Raw genomic sequence first — 20,403 nt, 5'->3', positions numbered from 1 at the left:
CAGGCTCTTTCTGTTAGAACCAAATCAGTATTCTTTGATGATAGCCCTCATCATGGGCCTTGGGAGAATCCCTTCCTACAATGGAAGTGCCAACATTGCCTGTAGAACCCACATGTTAAAAAGATAAGAAGATTTGAGGTTCCCAGTACCTTTTCTAAAAAAAAAAAACATGCTTACAAATCAGAGACCCATTGTCAGATAAAGTTTATGCCTAAAGCTGAAAAGACTTGTTCTATAAGGAATCAGGCTTTTGATATCACACAAATAGGCTTCAAGGGCAAAGTCGGCAGCATTGCTCTTCTCACCCCCCCGTTCAGTTTCTTGATGCTCATGGTCATCTGTTGCCCAGTAGGGAGACCGGCAGGAGCAGATGATATGAGTGTCTCTCAGCTGACCATATTTTAAAATTGAGTTTTTAGACAAATTAAACAAATTAGTTAATTTGTTTGGCAATGCATGCAGAGTAAAGAAGCAAATGCCAACTATCATCCAAAATCATACCTCAAATTTATTTTTGTAAATTTTATTGAACCACAGCATGCTTATAGAACAGTATGCATAAGTCAAAAGTACACAGAACTGAATTTTCACAGAGAGCCACCTTGAGTAACCAGCCCTCTCTCTTAGCCTCCTATTACTGTCTTCCAGTCCCTTCTCCCTCCCCTTCCAGGAGTGACCATTTTCCCCGCTCCTAACACTGTGGATTAGTTTTGCCTAGTTTTGGACTTTGTATAAATGGAATCCTAGATGGTACCAAAGTATCTCTTATGTTTCCCAAACAGCTACTACATGCAAGGCGTTGCATAATTTTTAAGCGAATCTAAATGATTGGGCTTTGATGCTGGTGTGTGTGTGTGTGTGTGTGTGTGCACGCGCATGCGTATGTGTGCGTGCCTGTGTGTGCATGTGTGTACCTCTATATGGGTCACAGAGTTGCCTCCAAAGTCAGTTCTCAGAGGACAGAATTTATATGATAACCAGCTCACAGTGCAGTGTGGGTTCAGGAAGGCATCACTGCTACATAACTCAGTCATTTTATATTTGCCATATCTATTAATTCAGTGGGGATAATTTGGTCTCTAAATTGTTAGAAAGTTCTCTGGATGTTCCAGTACTTGTGGCACTTTATGGGAGGGACAAACACTGTATCAGGATGGATTTGGGATTGAATGCTGCCTTCATCACTTGCTAGCTGAATGACTGAGCTCCTGTCTTCTTTCAACTCTGACTTTCTAACCCATGAGGTTGTAATAAAAATAACTGAATGGTTGAGAGCATTAAATATTTAGTGGAAGCCTTGCACAAATAGACACTCAGTAAGTTCTGGCTCCCTTTCACTAAAGATAAGAAGAGATTGCAATTGTGCCTAAGTTCAGTCCTGAGCTTCCTGGCTGACAAGGCAAAAATGAAACACAATGGCTTGTATTGTTCTAAGTCTGATTAAAAGAATGTTCCCAGTTTTTCAGGAAACACACTTTCCTGGTGCTGTGTTCCAGACAACTTTTATTATGTAAGCTGGTAGGGTTTGCAACAATGATTCCCGCTCTCCCAAAGATGAAGAAATCTCCTTTTGCAACTCCACAGCATCCATGAGTCAATCCTTTAATTAAACACTACTCATTAAAGTTTTAATACTGTAATACTCAGTTAAGAAGGCTAACAACTTGGAGTTAGAATAGATTTCTGCTTTTCTGTTTCTTTCACCATGTGGCATCTTTTCAGTGGACATCTTATTATTATAACAGAACTGGAAAGGACAAGTCTGATAACCAGAGGTAATCCTCTGTCCCCTCTGCTTGTGTAAGGGGCTTGGTGAGTGCTGGCAGCACAAAGACACTCTAACCTCTTCACAAGGTCACTTGTGGGGATAAAGGAGACTCGTGTTGTATTCTTTCTTGTCATCAGCATCTGTAAAGGGCAGGTCAGACTGGGAATCTTTTGACTGTGGAGAGTAAAGAACAAGAGAGAGCTGTTGACTCAGGTGCTGGGTGCTCAGTAGAGAGCACTGTTGGTTCATGAGTGTGATGGCTTTGCTCCAAGGGCCCGTGGCTAGGGTGATCCAGAGCCGAGAACCTTTTAGGGAAGCCAGCAGTAGGAAGCTGAGGTTGTCTCCTCCCTGCCCAGAAATTCCAGAATTTGTATTCATTTGCAACCTCAATCCCAATGTTCAAAATATTAAAGTTGAGTTCTTAGTTTTTCTCATAGAGGAACTTACACGCACACCCACACCCACCCCACCCCCCAAACACAGGATATGTAATCAGGGTGTTTTCCCCACATGCATGCAGAACTCCAGCTGGGAGAGGCAAAGTTGAGAGAGCCATTAAGAAGGCCAACCTTCTTCTTCTTTTTTTTTTTTTTTTGGTACTGGGGATAAAACTTGGAACCTTGCACTTGGGAGGCAGGCAGAAGAACCACTGAGCTAAATCACCAGTCCAAGGCTACCCTTCTGAACAGGATCCCTAGGGACCCTATACTCCAAAGCTGTTTAGGAACTGAGTTGTTGGCTAGCACCCAAGATCACCCTAAATCTCAGAAGCTAACCAATGCAATGCAGGGCAGTGAAAAATCTTATCATTGTAGTCACAATTGTGCCGATGACAGGTTTGTATTTGCAAAATTACTTGAAAGCAGGTCTCTAAGCATGCATTTCCTCCTGCTGCTCTCTACCCACCCAGAACTACATGCTCCATCTCTTTTTCCTCACTATCTGACCCCAGGGGCTGACTTTCCCCTCACCACTATTCACAACTCATCTGATGCACTTTTTGTGTGGCCTGAAGCCCTTATGTAGTCACATGCCTCAAACATAGCAAGCTTCTGATGAATATCTGCTAGTCAGCCAGTGACATTTTGTAGCCATAGATGGAGTGATGCCTATGAACTCCTCACAGAACTCTGTTTATTCTTCCAAACTCTGACAGTTGAGTGTTTTGACTGTACTTTTGTTACTCCTACAATGGGCTAAGTTTGCTAGTAGATCTCCAAGTTCTCATTATGGTTTAATTCACAAAAAGATAACCTTATAGTTTACCTGTTACTGAAAATTTTAGGTGAGTGATTATTTCTGTTCATGTCTTCAGAATCATTTATGAGGGAAGGGTCATTTCATTTTAACTATAAAGGTTTTGACTTAGTCTTTTTTAAAATAAACCATCCTCTCGGTGAAGTTTATCTGGGGCCAGCAGTTGGACACGTTTCTATGTCATTAGAATTAATTGATGTAGCAGGATCAGCTGGGGTCATTATGCTGTTTCATCTCTGAGACAGAACTGTGGAGGTGTCATTGTCTACAAGAGCAGCAACAGTCTTTGTGTCTTATGTCACACACTGAGTTCCTGGTTGTTAGTCATACTGAACTCAAATGTTAAGTCAAGCCTGAACGTGAGTGTGAACTTCATTTCTTATGTGTACCCACCATACTACTGGGCTGGCACATTTGGACAAATGGTTCATTAAAGTATTCACACCCCACTGAAGTACCCCAGTGGGCACAGAAAGGCCAAACCAAGACAAAAGGTCAAGAAAATGTAACACGGCTCTTACAGGGTTAGGATGAAGTTTGACACATGCCTTGGAGATGTCAGCCGTATCAGCAGAATTTCAGTTTCCTCTTCTGTAAGGTGTGGAGGGCTCTTCTCAGCTCACCACTCTGTAGCAAAGGGTCAGTGAGATGATGTCTGCCTGGTCTTTGAGATGCAGTGCATGGTACCCTGGCCTTGCTGTTGTCGTGATTTCAGTGAATCTCAGTTCCTTGATGGAAAGAGCGCTTGAATAAGGAAGGTCAGACATGTTCCCATCCAGTACTACCCTGAGTGCTTGTTTTGCTTAATACATTCTAAGACCCTGAATGGATGCCTAAAACCTTGAGTAGTACCTAATCCTACATATACTATGCTTTTTCTTATTTATACTTATCAGCGATAAAGTTTTATTTATACAGAGTAAGAAGTTGCAATGAAAACTAATAATGAAATAGAAATAAACAATAAACTGTAACAAAACTGTCTATATCTCTATGGGCTTTGAAACCATTATTAATTAAAATAATAGTTATTTGAGCAGAGCACAGAGATACTGTGATAGTGAATCTGCTAACCACTTGGTCACTACCAAGTGACTAATGGGTGGGTATCATACACAGTGTGGATACAGTGGACAAAAGGGTGAGTTAAGTCTCTGGAGGGATGGCAAGAGATTTCATTACATTACTCAGAATGGCAAGAAATTTAAAGCTTATGAATTGTTTATTTCTGAAACTTTCCATTTAAAATCTTTGGACCACAGGTAACTGAGACTTGGAAAAACTGTTGATGTTGGGCTGGGGGTGGGGGCGGAGACTGTATTTCTCAATGCAGTTCTTGGGAAAACTCTCAAGAGCACCAGATTTCCAGTTTAGTTTAAATGGCAGGGGGTTTGTTAGAGCCATGACATTCCCAAATCTCCACTGGCCAAAGATCTCAGAGAGGAGGTGGGTTGCTCACTCAAGCTGGTCAGGGGCTCCTGCTGATGCCCCAGGGCACAGAGTGTGGTGTGCAGTAGCTCCCTCTGATACCACTGGTTAGCTTTGGGCACAGCATTGAACTTCAAGCAGTTTCCCCAAATTCAGCATATAGAACTTTTACTTTTTGGGGTATCCAGCCTGGTCTTCAATGAGTCTGGCAGAGAACTTTGTTTGGATTTGCTCTCGAATCTGAGATGAGCTTGGTGTTGGACAGGAAGATGGTATTTCACTGAGCTTAGTGGAAGTGTACCAGATGAAATGTCAGCTGCTTAGGGACATATGCTGCATGACCATGACCATGAGAGTTTCATGGGAAAGGGGGCCTCATGCTCATTGTCCTTCCTGCAGTCTGCTGGGTCCTGACCACTTTCCCAACCATCACCTGGAGACTGCTTCTCTGAACACAGCTTGTCACTCAGGAAGTGACTTCTGGCCCTGGCACTAAAACCCAGTGTTTTCCTAATGTTTGAGGCTTGTCACTGATTGTGGAGTTTGGAGTCAGATTCTACTGGAGATAGTTTCTGGTTCGACCTCTTATTGACCATGTGTTCTCAGGCACGTCACTTCAGGGCATCATGAGGATTAGATAGGATCTTGCACATAGAATATCTGGTATTGTTATTTTATCATGTGATTTTAGGTAGCAAAGGGCTGTTGCTCTGACCCCTGGGCGTGTGGCCCCATCCACAGCCACATCTAGGTAAAAACAGTGGTCTTTCTGTCCATAGCTGGGCCTCACTCTCTCTTTCCAGGTTCATCCACACAACACTGTCCCATCCAATCATCACAGCAAAACTATGAGGGAGATTATCAGCGACCTCATCTGTAGAGGCCACTGAAGTACAGAGAGGTCAAGAGATGTATGTCAGTAGACTGGGCTCTGCCTTAAGAGCCCACACTGCCTCTTCCTCCCTCCCGTAGACTCTGGATTAAAGAAAGACCAGTGGCTGTGCAGGAAGCACATAAGGGCCTAGAGACCTTGCAGATATGCAAGGACACACATAAGCTCTCTTCCACCTGGCCTCTAGCACTCTCTACTTTCTCTCAAGGTCTGGAAACATTCCAACTGGATAGCGCAGTAGCTCAAGCAAATGCATTTTGAAATGATTACTTGAAGTGTAAAGAAAGAAAATCATTTTCTTTGAGCTGTATGGGTGTGTTGCCCAGCAGTGGAAGAGGAAAACTGACCTTCTAGGTAGACAAAACAGAATGCAGTCAAACATTACACTTTTGTTGCAGTATATTGTTCCAGAATGGAGTGGTGCATATTTTTGCTATAATGCTGTTTTTGTTGTCAAATGAATGCCACAGTGTTCTTTTCTGTGGAGGAGGGATTCATTACAAGTTCACAGAACTTTTTCAGTGGTGGGGAAAAATAGGTGCTTGTCTTCCGCAATGCACATCAAGCCTGGTGACAGATTTGTTAGTAGCGCGGTGATTTATGAATTCTCTGAAAGCTTACCTTTTATTTTACTTTTAAATGGAGATTCAACTTTTCCTCTTTAAGATGATAAGGTTGATGCTCATGACAATCTTCTCTCTCTCTCTCCTTCTCTCTCCCTCTCTCTTTTTGTCTTATATACTTCAAAGCAGGACTCTCCTCTGCATTTTATAGGCATTTATATTAATGAATTTATTTAAATGGCTTGGATCAGCCAGTCAGGGGATCACTAAATCAAAATATTTGAGGGTGCTTTGGCAAAATAACTAGATGAGTGACAGATATTTTACTTACTCGTTTCTTAATTTTCAGAATCTTTCTTAGAAACAGTTAACAAACTGCTCTGGGTATCATGCGCCTGAGAAATAAACATGTTGTTTTCAGTTTGGTTTTCTCCTTTGCTTAAAATTTTAGTGTATTTTCTGAGTCTTTAGGCTCATCCCCTGTGTGTCTGTGAAGAACACCATACAAGTCATTCCCCTATGGCTCTGAGACTGGAACCTGCCTCAGTGAACTGCAAACCTTCTGTCGAGGCCTGAGGTCACCCTTGATTTGCACCCCCTCCATTCCCTTCACATGTTTCCAAGATTTGAAGAGTAGCTCTTTCCCCAACTCCATCCCTACTGCTCCTACTCTTGAGTGCACCTCTCTGTCCCTCATTGCACCTCAGGTATGGTTTTCTTAGTAGTCAGGGATCCACAGTCCACGCCTAGCCTGTTCCTGTCCTTTCTTGCCCTCTATAGGCTCTAAGGTGACCTTCCTTTTAGGGAGCAGAGGGGGCACATGTCCAGCTTGCAACTTCTGCAGCCCCCTCATGGCTTCATCCAAAATCCAGATGGTTTTTCGTCGTCCCAGGCCCTGCCCACTCAAATTCCAGATCCATATCAGTGTCTTATTGAGTATTGCCCATGTACTGAGTTTTGTGTTGAGTCCTAATCTCCTTTATTAACTCAGTTAAGTAAATATTATTTCCCCTGTTCAAAGATGACCAAACAGGCTCAAAAAGGTGAAGTGACATATTCCAAGGTCAAAGTCCAGATTCAGATTACTGCAGCTCCCTTTGCCTTTGCAGTATACTTGCCAAGATCCCTAGTCAACGCTTAAAATCGAAACCTTAGTACCCAAACCCTACATGCAGTATGCTTTCTCCTAGGTGTACATATAGGATACCTACCATCCTTCACCATGGCAAAAGACAGCAGTGTTCAGAGGGATGAGACTGGGGAAGCCTGGAAGGCTGGGGCAAGATATCAAGCACAGGGCAAGTGTGAATAAATCTGGCAGGGCTGAGTGGTCATGGTGCAGCATCCGAGGGTGAGACATGGTTTCCTGTGAAGGAGGGGACTACTGTGGCCTCTGCTCTTCTACTGAGTCCTCAGGCTCTTCCTTAGGCCCCCAGATCTAGTAGGAAATCCAGAGGACCTGAGCTGCAGACTTGTTGAAGTAACTCTAGGGCAACCTTGAAGAGGTAAGGGGGAGTGAGGTAGAGTGATATAACAGCTGTCGGTGGGATTACACCAACTGCAGGCTATCAGAGGGAAAAAGGAATGGTCCAGCCTCGTTTCTTTTCTGTCTCTCAGGCAGAGGGTTCCTTTGTGGCTTAAGGATTGAGTATAATCAGTTCCATCCTCTAAGAGAGCAGGAAGACAGAGGAACCTGTGGATAGGCTCTGGCACCAAATGTACTGTACCTGGGTGGGACTCTGTGACAAATTGCTTTATCTCTCTGGACCTCGGTTTCCTCATCTGCATATTGGGTCTAATGTTAGATGCTTCTTGTGAGTGTTGAAAGGAGTCAGTGGTCCCTGTAGTGTATCTGGCACAGACTATCTGCCCTTACAGTGATTTTCCCTTTTCTTAATGTTGCTGTTCACGTGATGTCCCTCTTCCAAACACTGAGGGCCCACAAAGAAGCTGCTCATGGGGAGAGACTTTTTAAAAAACATGACAGTGACTCTCACTATCTGAGGTGTGTGTGCCCTCTCCTCTGGGCCTAGGAGAATACCCTATGCCTTGGAAGGGAACAGATTCAAATTGCTATGCTCCTGAATTTTACATTGGTGGTAATGCTGTAGTCAGATGAAAAACATGGCAGTATAGAAACCAACAGACATTTGTACTTGCAAAAAAAGGATTTCTCTAGCTTGCTAATTTGCATAGTTTTCTTATCCAAAGAGGGTACCCCCGCCGTGGAGTAATTAGAGAAGAGCCTGTGTGTGTGCATGGGGACGGGGAGGGTTCTGCTAAGGAGCAGGCAGGGTGCACATGCATCTTTGCTGAGCAGCTGCCCATGAATAATTGCTAAAAGTTGCCAAATATTTAGGAGTCTTGCTTGCCTGTCTTGGGTTGACAAGACGGATGGTAGAGAAAATGGGTATTTTTCCCCAGCATTACTGACATCATTTTATAGATTTCATCTCCTTTTCAGGGTGGCTTGAGACAGTGGGGTAGGCCTAATTAGATTTTACCAAATTTTTATTTTGGGGAGGCTTCCCTCTCCCAACATCAGTAGCTCCTTCCAGATTTTCATGCATTAGAAAATACAGAAATTAACAGCTTTGCTGATGCCTGGAAGGTAAACAAGGAAACTGTGAGACTTGGCAGAGTATGATATCAGTGAGAATCTGAAGCCTAGATGATTCAGAAACATTATGCACTTTCCCTCATCATTTGAAAATCCTTCTGGACGTGAAGTGATCTGACAGTCTACAGAGACAGCCAGAGGGCCATTGCTGCGGCCATTTATTCCCACTGCATGTGATCATGTAACTGGGTCTCTGTCATTTTCTTATTTGAAGTAATTGCCCTGATCAGCTGGGCCAGCTCCTGTAAATTTATGGTCATGGTTGTTGTGCCTGAGGGTTACCCTGATTGGGAGGAAATGACTTGCTATCCCAGCGCTCTGACTCATTCATCAGGACAGCCCAGTTTCTTTGGGGAAAAAAAAGAGCCCAAAAGAATGCAGCCAGGATCACAGAACTTGACCCAGGGGTCTGATCATTCACAGTACGATTTTTTGAGATCAACATCCCCAGTATTTAATTATATGAAGTAGAGTTTTATATGTCCTTGCTTTTAGAATCTTAATCCATCATAAAAGTTTCACATTTTAGTTATGTTATATATGTTGAAATGTGCGTATAAACATTTTAAAATAAAATGCAAATGTGCATCCAAAAATGTTTAAACGTTGCTGTCCATTCAAAAGAGAAGCTTGCTGATAAGCAGCATAGTCACTGCTCACTCAAATACTGGCAATATATTAGGTCATGGGTGTGTATAAAAGACATTTTATTTTTGTCTGAATTGGGAAACGTTGGCCATGTTTGTCTATCTGAGAAATAAACATCTTTAGCTTTTCTCTTAAATTGAACAGTGCCAATGGACTGATTCTGAACACTGTAGTTTTATTTTCTTCTTTCCAAGGTTTGGATGCACAGTAACTTCACTGGGTTGGTCTTTCTTTATCTTGAGAACAATCAGGACAAAGCCCAGCCACTGGACACTTCCTTTAGGAGCGCTGACCCTTTAGGCTGAACTTGCCTGCCCTCCCCACCTTCCTGAGGGTGGATTTCTCCTGTTCTAATGTTGTCATCCAGGGTGGGCTGGGCTTCCTCCCTGCTCTGTTCCCTGGAAGCAGAATGGTATGGCTTTGTGCTCTAATTCTGTGGCCAGGCTGGTCCATGCCTGTGTGATCCATCCCATTCCCAAACACCTTCTCGACCCTATTGGAAAGATATGGCCATCCTAGGTCTTTCCAGATATTGGAAGAGCATAGAACACAGTGGTGCTCTCCCTAGAACTGGAAGAGATTTAAAGGAATGAATGATCCAGTGCCATTGTTGTCCTTAATGAATGCCTTTCTGAGGTTCTTGGTGCTGTATGAAGTGTTCCAAACACTAGGAATTAAAGAGGAGGCCAGAGCCTGCTGTGAAGGAATTAACTGCTTTACCAAGGGACAAAGATATAGCCAAAGCAAAGCAAAACAAAATAAAAGTGAATTACACTGCAGGATGCTTTTCCCAGAGATCCAGCCAGAAATGTGCTGGGTGAGCATCCCTGCTGCTCTGCTGCCTGGCTCTATGACCCTGAGGAAGGGCTCAGAGTCTCCATCCTTAAAGTAGTTCTTCTTGCCTCCCAAAATAGTTGTGAGATGTGGGTGAGACATCACAAGCAGCCCTCCAGGAACTTGACAGGCACAATGAGCCTAACATCATCTCTACTTCCCCATTTGGAGGATGTTGCCCTTCAAGATAAGAGCAGGAAGCATCCAGTTTGTGGAAGGATGTTGTGCAAACTTCTCACTGACCCAGCTTCTCGAATCTGCCCACACGAACCACTCTCCCCAACCCTATTTTTTTTTCATGTGCTTCTTTCACAGTTTTGAAATACTTTGTTTAATATTACAATGACTATATCAGGGCCACGGGCTAAAGGAAATATTCAATTAGTAAAGATTTACTTTAGAGGGCATTTGGTTATTTGGCTTTGGCTGTAATTCTATACTTAGAGAAATTTGATAGTCACAATTTCATACCATCAAATATGAACTATAAAAGAGTAAAACACTTAAGCTATTTGTAATAGCCATTGTTTAGTGATTCTTGCTATGTTTAAAAAACATTGTTTCAAAATTACTAGTACTTGTGTTAGATTGGGATTTTGTCAGTTGCTTATTCGCTTATTTATCCAACTGTTGACAAAGTTACTTACACACCAGACTGGCTGTTTCCCTATACTTTTAGTCTGGTTTGACTCAAGCCTGCCACCTCCACCTATAGCCCTGTCCCAGAAGCTTCTGCAAGCTTTTGGTTTTATTTTACATGAAAATGAATCTGTACTGTATTGGAATTTAGTTTTGAGCATTTCTGTTGGTCCTCCTGAGATAATGGCAGCAACATCTACTACTGGTTTCTCCCTTTTCTTGACTCCACACAAACATCACAAGTCACTCTTCTTAGCATCTTCCCTGGCTTTTGAAGGAGTGATGGGGTAGACTCTTGTAACAAATTATTCTACAAAAAGTCAGTTTGCCTATCCCCTCTGATCATCAGTTACCACTGCCTGCCTAACAGTACTTCTCTGCTCTGCTCTGGTGCTTTATGTTGCATGGGACTTCACAGCACTCTGCGAAACTTCTGACTTTATATGTTACTCAGCAGGTTATCTCACTGTTGTAGCTTCCCTAGTAGATGCTGTGGCATTATATGGAGTATCTTTTAAATTGACTTTACAATGATTCATTGTCAGTATATATAAATACCACTGATTTTTATATATTAAATTTGCATCCTGTGATCTAAACTCACATATTAGCTCTAGTAACTTTTTGCGGTTTCTTTCGATTGTCTATATAGACTACGATGTCATTTGAAAATAAAAATTTTATTCTTTTTCCTTTATAAGTCCTATATATTTCTTTTTCTTGCCATATTGCATTGGCTAAGATTTCCAGTACAATGTTAAATATGAGTTGTGAGAGAAAACATCTGTGCTTTTTCCCCAGTATTGGGGAAGTAGCATTCAGTGTCTGCCATCATGAACAATGTTAGATATTGATTTATCCAAGTAGATTTTTAAAATCCCTTAGTAACCAGAGCTATTTCTCCTACTTCTTTGGCTTTGAACCTACTTCCTGAGTCAACTATTTTAATTTATAACAATATAATGATTTATAACAACTTGTTATAATTTTGTACTGCAAATCTTTATTGTATTTGGTTTAAAATAGCCAGCCTTGCCAGGACTGAGAGAACATGTGGTCTCTTTTGGTGGAAAACATCATGTACTGCATTGCTTATTTTAAAATAGTGACAATCTGAAAATGATTCAAGCCTTTTAACAGTATAAATGTACAATCACAACTGAGCATAGTCTCTGCCCACAGTTAGATGTCAGCCTAATGGCCCTAATATGAGACTGCCATGATGGCCACTTACACAAGATCATGAGAACTATGTCCACCACCTGAGGAATGGATAAACAAAATGTGTAGGTAATGAAATATTATTCGTCCATAAAATACTAGTACATTTGACAATGTGGATGCACCTCAACATTATGCTCAGTGAAAGAAACCAGTTGTAAAAAGCCACGTATTGTATGACTCATTTATATCAAATGTCCAGAATAAGGAAATCCACAGAGACAGAAAATAGATTAGTGGTTTCTGGGGAGTAATGGGAGGATAGGACTCAGGTGCTAATTAACTCATAGGTATAGGATTTCTTTTTGGATGATAAAAAAGTTCTATTATTATATTATAGTGATGAGTGTGATGTTTGTGAATATACTAAAAATCATTGAATTCCACACTTTAGGCAGGTGGATTTCATGGTATGTAAATTATATCTTAATGAGGCTTTTTAAGTAAAAGAACATGAGAGCTAAATTAATGACCAGGCTGGATAGTGATGACACTGAGGAAATTGGGGGTAGGGGATATCCTCAGCCAAATTTCAGAAGGCCATCTCCAAGGAAGATGAGCTGAGGGGACTATTTCAGGGAAACGAAAACTGTAAAGGCTACATTAGGAGCAGCAGACTGCTGGAGAGTCTTGGAGGATGGACACTGAAGCACTTCAGGTCTAGGCCAGTAACCACACGCCAACACCAACTGACAGTGAAAGATCACAGCAAGGTTTGGGTAGGCCACTGTTGAAAGCTGATGATTATCATCAAGATAAAAAATTCCCAAGAAGATTCTGAACAATGAAGCAAAAAATGAGATATGCAACTAGTGCTGTTGATGAAAAAAAAAGTAGCTTCAGCCAGCTACCAAATAACCAAAGAAAACCCCAGCCAACCAAAAAACTGACTTTTTTTCTCTTCTTTCTTTTTCAGACTATAGCCGTCGTTTTTCCTTGGTGAGTACAAAATTTTTTGAAAATTATTCTGAAGTGTAGTTAACTGGCTTAAAAAATGCATGTGGATGTCATTGTTACAGAAGGCTTATCTTCTCAAGAAAAAAGGCCATACGGTCAGTAGTGACATTTGGATTTTATACTTCAACTTACTTGAACAGGCTCATGTCACCTTTTTGTTACATTTTTTTCAAAAATTTGGCTCAGTTGCTCAGTATCCTGAAATGTATTATTGAGAACACAATTTCCACATGTTTTCCTTTCTCTGATTTGTCGCTACTTTTAAAGGATCTTGCTTTATCTCAGTAGCACACATTTGGTGCACATGGTGCCATGTTAGGGCACATGGTGGAACATAATTGCACTGATGATAATTGCTTCTTAAATTGATTGGCTAAGGGAAAAATTATTCAAAAGGAGATTTCCTAGATTTCACTCTTGGTAAAAACCAGTTGGTATCACATATTTAGTGCCTTTCAGAGTCCAGGCAACAACAAAATTCCATGATTTTGATATCCTTAGAAAAAGAAAACTTTAAACACTGTGTGATTTACTTAATCAAATTAATGCTTTAAGTTTCCTAGAGAAATCAAGGGAAGGAAATCTGAGAGTTTCTGAAGTGGCTATAGCATATCTGCAGGTGGTACATGAAATACTCTGCATGTGCTCCGCCCTTAGCACCATGATACTGGCAACTAAGCTTTATTCCTTAATTGTATAACCTTGTTTGAAACACTTTATCTGTGTCCAGAATTATTTTAGGGTCACTGGATCAGTTCTTTTGCCCTGGTTGGCCCTTTCTTTTAGGTAGGGATCTTTAGTGGAACTATTCCATCTAGGGATGAATCATTATGGTTGTTCTTGGTGTGACAGAAGGCCTTTTGGTTGCATGGCTATTTCTCCATAAAGAATGTGAAGTGTAATCAACAATTTGTCAAGCTAAAGAAGAAGGAAGACTACACTTGCTACCTACCAAACTGATTTTGCTAGCCATATTCTCTGCTGGAAGTCACATATTCTGAAAGGTTACTTGGGTAAATGTCAGTGGTGAGGTTAAAGAGGATTATTACAGGAATGTTTTTCTTAGGGTAAAGAATTAATTGCAAGAAGTCTGCAATTCTTTATTGACTCTGAATCTTAAGCAGAAAAGTTGACATGTTTATATTGGCTCAAATACTAATTAAATACGATGCCATTCTAAAGAAGTAGGTCCAAGTGCTTTATGAATGTGCCTACTATGTTGGAATAAAATGAGAGTCAGACCCCACAGATTAATTTCCTTCCAAAATATGGGAGGTGGACTCTGGTTTGCTACAAGCATGTGCCCCCTGCACCCCTTGACTCTCGGTTCAGTGCTGGCACCTCCACAGTCATCTTGCCTTCTGCCCATCCTAAGATTTCCTGGCCTCTTGGCCAGTTAACCTTCTGCCAGTCAGTGAGTCAGCAGTTCTCCAGCTGAATGGTCCTGTGACAGGTGTTTGCTGGGCTTTTCCAGCCTCCCCAGCACGGTCTGAAACCCAGCAAGAGATTCAGAAGTCAGTACCTGTCCAGAAGTGATGAGCCTTTGTGCAGGAGCTGACCGCTTGTACCTCCTTATTTGCACCATGGATATATAGTAGCCAAAGTAGGCCCACAGCACCTCCCCTTCTTCAGATCCCGTCCCTCACCTCCAATTCAGTTCTTCTTTAGGAAACTACTGAGTTCCTGGCTTAAAAGTGCTTGTCATTTCAGAAATCTTTTTGATGTTTAAGCACAGAACTCCTGTCCATGTTCTCTTATCCACTGTCTTCATTTGTAATCTGCCTTCTGGCTACCAGCATAGATTAGCCTGTTCCATTTTGGTTGTTGAACATTTGGAACTTGGTCCAGAGCTTCAGGGTTTCAATTGATAGAAGTAAATTTACTTCTAACTTGTGGGATTAGAAACTTGCTTTTGAGTCAGTTAGAAATAAATACATGTCCACCATAGGCAGGGCAGTTAAGCTCCCTGAGGTTGGAGACAGTCACAAACCATCTGAGCTGGCTGCAGAAGAGTACAGTAGACCCTAACTGAATGAACACATTAACCCAAATGAGCCCCCTTTATCCTCTCCCCATCTCTTCTTAGGATAATTGTGACATTTAAGTGAGATGCCCCAAGGTAAGCATTTAATATATTAATCCCAGCTAATGTCATGACTGCTATTCTTACTATTAACATCATTACAGAATGAAAGCAACTGTTTCCAATTTTCATAGAAAGCATTTAACTGGGTTGCAATATATATGTTAATACTATAGCAGCAATAATCCCTTTACTAGTAATAATCCCTGGTTTTTTATTTTTTAAAATCCATCCATGTTAATATTTGACTTTCAAAAAAAGGAGTCATTTCTCCCCCTGTTGAGTTGTATTTCAAAGAGTCCTTAAGCAGAGCCACCCTTTCCTAGGTTTTCACATTCTTTTTTGGATTTAACAATAAACTTGTGGAAGTATTACTATAGTCCATGTCAGTGACCAAAGGCAACCAAAGTTCTTTCAACTGGAGAGTGCTTGCAACTCTGTGGATTTTAGTGGCTTAGTATTTAATGCAATGGAATTTAAGAATTAAGAATTTATGGACGACACATAATTAAGGCTTAAATATTTTCTCCAGACTCTTTAAGGTCTTATATTTTTATACCTCAGGATATCTACTATTAAATAAAATTAAATGATACTGTAACTTGACTATTTCACTTTGGTTCATGGAAATACCAAAGGAATAAAAGACAACTAAATGAAAGTGCTCATATTAACAGAGTATTTTAATTTTAAAAAGTACTTAGGGTTGTCATTCACTAGCTTGCTGTTCTTTTATCACTTTTAGCACATATGAGTTTTCCCTACCAAGTCATTTTTCTTTCTTAGTGTTAGTATGAATGGGCACCATGGCAAAAAAAAAAAAAATCTGTAATTTTTTGGTAATAAAGTTCCTGGGACCAGTCTGTATTCTAACAGGTAGATAAATGCCCTGAGCTTGCTTTCTGGCTGTAGCAGCTGGAGTGACTGGTTTCAGCTGGCAGGACAGAAACTATTTCTTGTGCTTGCCCTTGGACTGCAGAAGGATGGGAAAACTGATGAAAATGTTCTAGGGAATGTGTTCCTTGACTCCTTCTTTTGCTTGTACCTTGGCATTCTGTTAGTGCCCATTGAATCTGTAGGCATCCTCTCCAACAACAGTGCTTCTCCCAATAATGAGAGGTTTCTCTCCCACCATCTGCAACCAGAAGCTGGTGACAGGTGGGATTAAGGTGCCCGTAGATTAATCCCTCAATAGTTTCCATCCCCCACCCCCCACCAAAAATTCAGAGATCTTCCAAGAAGTGCCTGAGAAGAATCTAGTAGGTAATCCTTTGTCATAGAGCATACTAATTAGTCACCGTTTCCACTTAGAGGAAACAGGAACACAGCTTTCCCATATAAACTCATTTCTCCTCACTGAGCTTGCAGCAGACACAGTTCAGAGCTGGAATTCTTCTAGAAATCCTTTTTCAGCCAACAGGGAAACATGGATTCTCCAAGGCCAGGATGGCTCCCCGGCATCATCCCAGTAGAACAAGAGGTAAAGGGGAGCTTTTCTGGTCACTTTGGTTTTATATTATGCTTGCTTATATTTTAATGCAGTGGAATTGCATTAAGTTATAAGGTATGGAACTATAAGGAATGGAAACAATAGATTATTATCAAGGAGGATTCATTAAATGAAAAGTTGGCAAGTTCCTTAGTTAATGTTATCCAACTCCATGCAGGAAATCTAGGTTTATGTTTCAGGAAGCCATTTGTAATCCACCACAGCTCAGCCAGTAGTGTACTGAGGATGGCAGAGAGGATGTCTGTTTGGGCCTCCAGGGTTGTCCCATGGCCAGGAATCAAAAGTAACATTGACCGTTCTAGAAAAACAATCTCTAACTATTTTGGGGGCCCCAGGGTGGCTGAATGACTCATGAAAATCCACCCATTGTAAGCTGGGTATTTCCTACTTTAATAAGCAAAGCCACTCTCTTGGTTTTCCTTCACAGCTGGATTTGTGAAGTGGCATTTTAGTTAAAAGTGACACACTGATAAAGTGTGAGGTACCTGGAGCAGGAAGCGAGCCGGTCTGCAAGGAGCTTGTCTTGGGTGCCCAAGGACGGGCTAGCAAGCTGTGGAAGCTTTCCCGTCTGTGGCACTCACTTTGTAGAGACAGATGGCCTTGGCAGCTGCAGACCCACACCCACTGCCCTAGGGGTGGCATCATTGACATTAGAGGATGGAAGACAAGACATTTATAGGTCCTTCTGGGTGTGTGAGTTACGGGACGATGTCTCAGACCCACTGTGCCACTGCATCAGGAACAAGGTCAAGTGCAAAATGCAAGGACAGGAACCAATCTCCATGAGATGGAAACTCACCCTCAACAGCAGACCCATCCACAGAGGGGATTCCCAAATGAATCAGAACATGGAGAAACAGGAAAATAATGCCATCTACTCAACACTGCCAGTCTTAAGTGACTTTAAAACTTATTATAAGGCAGTGTTTAGTATAAAGAATTTAAAATATTAGGGATATAAGGATCTCTATGAAATTACTGAACAAAAAGGTATCACGTAATAGATTATCTAAATTGCTTTTCTCCTTGTTAAATAGAAATATGCAAAAGTAAATAACAAAAAATCTGATTTGTGTTATTTCTGATGAAGATTGAATTTCAAAAACTTTTAAAAAAATATGTTGATGGTATTTAACTGATTCCAAACAACTCTCCAAAGACCCATCTCTTATCAGAAATGGTATAGGTTGAATATTCAAAGTGAATGAGTGTGTGTGTATTAAATCTACTCTGTTGCTGCTGAAAGATGAATTTTTAAAAATGTTATCGTGGGTAGAAGTTATTATTGGGAAAAATAGGACTTAATGTATATCCTGTTTTTCCAGATAATTTAAATGCCTTATGCTAAGCATAAATTGCATGTAGGGTAAAGCACATGCATATAGAGCACTTCTCAATATGCAAAAGCATGCTCAAATTCATTATCTCATTTGGGCCTCATAAAAACCTGGAGGTAATCTAGGTGTGCCTGGTCACTACCACCTGAAAGATGAGAAAACAGAGATATAGGCAGGCTGGCGAAGCAAACTGACAGGACAAGTGGGAGAGGAAGTAGAATGAGAAGGAACAATGTGATAACATAATAGCTTAACATGTGTATGTGTGTATAGATGTATACATAGATTATATTTAGCACTTGGACATGAAATGTACATCTGATAGCGATCAATCTTGGAGAGTTGTCTGAAATCCATTAAAAGCAATCATCAACAAACTTCCAGTGTTCCTTCCAACTTGAACCCTGTTCCTTTCAAACTTGAGCACCAGTCATCTCCTTCAACCATCACCAAAGGTGAGGCTCAGGCCTGCCAAAAGAAAGAAAAATTCCATTATGAAAAATACTATCTCTCAATTATGAAAGCAATAGAGAGTATTAACAAATAAGCACATATCCTGTGGATTCTCAAATAGCCTTCGGGTAGATAATTATATTTTGGAACAACTTCATGATCATTTGCGTTGATCTTGGCCAGGGTTCCCAACTATTTCTACATGTTATCTGCTGACCAAATTCACTTTTCTAACCTCCTTCCTCACACTCAGTTTTCCTTCCAGCTTAGCTAGTGTTTGGTCCATCCCCTCACCCAGCATTTATCAGGGGTCACCCGCAGGCTCATAATTGTGCAAGGTCTCAAGATGCTTGTTCTGATTTAAGAAAATAGGGAGTGGAAGGCTAACATTCAAATTCAATATAAATGTGTGTTTTACACAGGAGCTTAGAAAAGGCTTGGATAGGCATATTTTAATTCTAGAAAGTTGAATGACTTGGACTTGTCAATTCCTCACTCTGAGTCACTCCTTTATCTAAAAATAAAGGGCTGGGTGTGAATTTTTAAAGGTCTCTTTAAAACACAGTTCTGTGACTGACGTATTGTGATGCTTATCTGGATTTGGAGTTAATGACAGAAATCTCCATATGGTGATGGCTATGTATCAACCATGCCTGCAGACAGTGGTCTTCACCCCTACCCTTCCTGGATAAGGTGGTATTTACATATTTGATAATTTTCCCTTGACAATCAGCAGCTGTCCTGTGCCATTTACTTTCCCTTCCCCTCATCTGCATTTGCTCTCTCACTGCTTCCAAAAAGAAGCAGTGATATTCGGAAGAGAGTTTTGTCAATGGAAAAATGTACTTGAAAAGCAGTCATTTTCTTTCCGTAGTGTTGCTTGTTTGCAGGAAGTAAACAAGGTAGATCTATGAGTTTTGACTTTAAACCTCAAACAGAAACATTAGTTAACAAAACAAAGATAGTTTCCTCACTGTTCTGAGATCCATTCTGGCAAATAGTTCTGGGAGAGAAGCCACGTGATGGTTTATTTTACTTGTAGGTGTGGTTCACTTCGAAGGCCAATTAGTCTGTTTGGAAACCATGGACATCCCCAGGACTGCCCTGCCCCTCTTGGGGGAGTTCTCAGTAGGAGTCAGACTGGAAAGTGTACATTGCTGGGATAAAGTTAGAGGTCCCAAATCCACACCACTGGAGCAAGATCACATTCAGAAGAATCACTATTTTCCAAACCTATTTTTGGCTTCTTTCCAGTTTGAAGCCAGTACTGACATTCTGTTATGTTGCTTCCTGTTGTGGGTGGATTGATTTAATTTTTAATGAGTGATTCACTGCCCATGGCTGTGTGTTTGCCTCCTGTTGAGCTGAGAATTAAGTCATGTTTCCTTTAAAACATTATTTTTGATATAAACTGAGTAATGCAGCACTCACCGTTGGAGAGAAAGGAACATAGTAATATCCCTTATGAGGCGGCACTTAACCTACCCCAGGCTCCTAGGAAATGACAGTCTTGTGACTGCAATATTCTCCAATGATCTCCTTTACTCCAAGTGGCCTTTGTCTTAGTAGCTGGGGTCTGGCAGCCCCTTCTGGTCCATGAAGATTATAAACAAAACAACCTAAAAGTGTCCAGAGAACTCAGGAAAGGTACAACTCATAGAATAAACCAAAAAGGAAGACTGGAGGGTAAGAAGACTCTTTGTTGGAGTCAGTCATGGTGAAACAAGATCTGCAGGAGCAGAGGACAGGCTGGTGAGGGCAGGAGCCCAGGATTCTGTGCCAGCTCACTGTGTGGCTGTCATCAAGTCACCAACTTCTAGGGCATCAGTCTCCTCAGCTGCCCAGGGAGAACCTGAAGCCTCCCCTGCAAGACTCTGGAATTCTCTCCATCCAACCTGGGGCCCTTGAGGAAATAGGAAAGTTCTAGCACAAAATTAATTGCACAAAAAATACTCTAAACTAGAAGCGAGAACACCAAAAAGCTGATGAAGGATGTTAGCTGGGTGTTGCTTTTCTCTTGAGATGGGCCTGCTTTTTGTTGTTTGTTTGTTTTTGTTTTCTTGATGCTGGGGATGGAACCTAGGGCCTAATGGATGTTAAGTGTCTACCCCTGAGCCACATCCCTGGCTCCAAAATCATCTGGTCTTAACCCAGCCTGTCAGTCCTGGGCTCAGAGCTTGCTGTTGCTGAACA

The 20,403-nt window shown here is 41.3% G+C and overlaps 1 protein-coding gene across 3 annotated transcripts in view; it reads left to right on the top strand.

The window, feature by feature from the left end:
- The window catches only part of Ptpre (protein tyrosine phosphatase receptor type E), a 150,287-nt gene that overhangs the window by 45,336 nt on the left and 84,548 nt on the right, over positions 1-20,403 (top strand). Inside the window, exons 3-4 of one of the 3 annotated variants that reach the window (XM_087185151.1) lie at positions 12,787-12,809; positions 14,914-14,946. The gene's annotated coding sequence lies outside the window, so the exon portion shown is untranslated. Of the gene's footprint in view, positions 1-12,786; positions 12,810-14,913; positions 14,947-16,282; positions 16,391-20,403 lie in introns of those variants that run through there. The other 2 variants (XM_013069965.3, XM_021253271.2) reach the window with 2 other exon arrangements.

Source organism: Heterocephalus glaber, unplaced genomic scaffold, assembly GCF_053883595.1.
Source record: "Heterocephalus glaber isolate CG9 unplaced genomic scaffold, H.glaber_assembly_v1.0 deba00001497, whole genome shotgun sequence".
In the NCBI taxonomy this organism is placed as follows: domain Eukaryota; kingdom Metazoa; phylum Chordata; class Mammalia; order Rodentia; family Bathyergidae; genus Heterocephalus; species Heterocephalus glaber.
This window is presented reverse-complemented; position numbering and strand designations above follow the sequence as displayed.